This window comes from Cicer arietinum, chromosome 4 (genome assembly GCF_000331145.2).
Source record: "Cicer arietinum cultivar CDC Frontier isolate Library 1 chromosome 4, Cicar.CDCFrontier_v2.0, whole genome shotgun sequence".
NCBI lineage: Eukaryota > Viridiplantae > Streptophyta > Magnoliopsida > Fabales > Fabaceae > Cicer > Cicer arietinum.
The window spans coordinates 62,873,338-62,874,496 of NC_021163.2; the positions used below are offsets into that span (position 1 = coordinate 62,873,338).

Sequence of the window (1,159 nt, forward strand, 5' to 3'; positions counted from 1 at the left end):
TCTTTCCCTTCAATTTTCATTTCTTCAACACTTTTCAAATCAGATGGATCATTTGAACTATCTTCAATCAAGAGTTTTGTCTTCTCCCCTTCTCTTCTTCCCACCAATTCATCATCACCACTCAAAGAAGAATACAATATAGTGATTTCAAAATAAGCTTCTTGTGGAAAAGCATGGTTCATCAAAGAAGGACCAGGAAGAGGCAGAGAAGTTCTAATAACAGAAGCAACATTCATTGAAGAGTTGTTTGGATGAAAAAACAACTTTTTCAAACCATGATTGAGTCTAATCTTCTGCATTAATTCATTTGATCCTTGACACACTTCAAAACTTATCTCAGCTTCATTTTCTCTTCCACATGATCCTAAAAGGTTTGATTTTTTTGAAATGTTAATGCTTTTGTTGGTAGTGAAAGCAAATCTTGACCATCCATTTTCTACAGCATCAGCAGCTAGATATGGATGATCAACCCAACTAAACAAATCTTTTCTTCCATTTTCAGATACCCTTTTATGAAAAACATGAAAATTTCCTTTGTTTTTTCTCCTTTGATCAAATTGATTCAAGCTATTTGATTCAATTACAAAGTTCATATCTTTTTTGTGATGACAAAACCTCCATATGAAAATCAGTAAAAGGGTTGTAACACATCCAACAGAAGCTGACACAACAGCAACATGTAAGTGTATCCACTGACCCATCAATTTAGATTGTTCTTATGCATATAGATTGTTTAATGGTGAAGGAAGAAAAGGAATGAAGGAGAAAATGATAATGAAAAGACTTTTGATTAATCAAAGGATTGAAGAAGAAAAGGTGGTAGGATCAAAGGTGTTGTTAACAAACCAAAAGTGAGAGATGAAGGTTTAGTTTTCCTTGGAGTGCATATTCTTTTGTCAGTATTTCATTTTGATTTAGTTTATGGGAACCCACAAACAATCATTAAAAATCAATAAATTTGTTTGCTCATACAAGACAACTTTTTTGGCATGTTAATGCTCTTATTTTTTTCCAACTCATCTTTTCTATATTGATATAAATTTCTCGAAATAATTGATTCAATTACAATAAAAGTTTATTTTGAAATAATTGATTTTTTTTTAATTTTTGATATATTTTTTGTTATTATATTTTTAATTAATATTATTTTTAATACAAT

At 29.9% G+C, this 1,159-nt stretch overlaps 1 pseudogene; it reads right to left on the reverse strand.

The window, feature by feature from the left end:
- Positions 1-948, reverse strand: part of LOC101500855 (uncharacterized) — a 2,718-nt pseudogene extending 1,770 nt beyond the window's left edge.
- Positions 949-1,159: the final 211 nt, after the last annotated feature.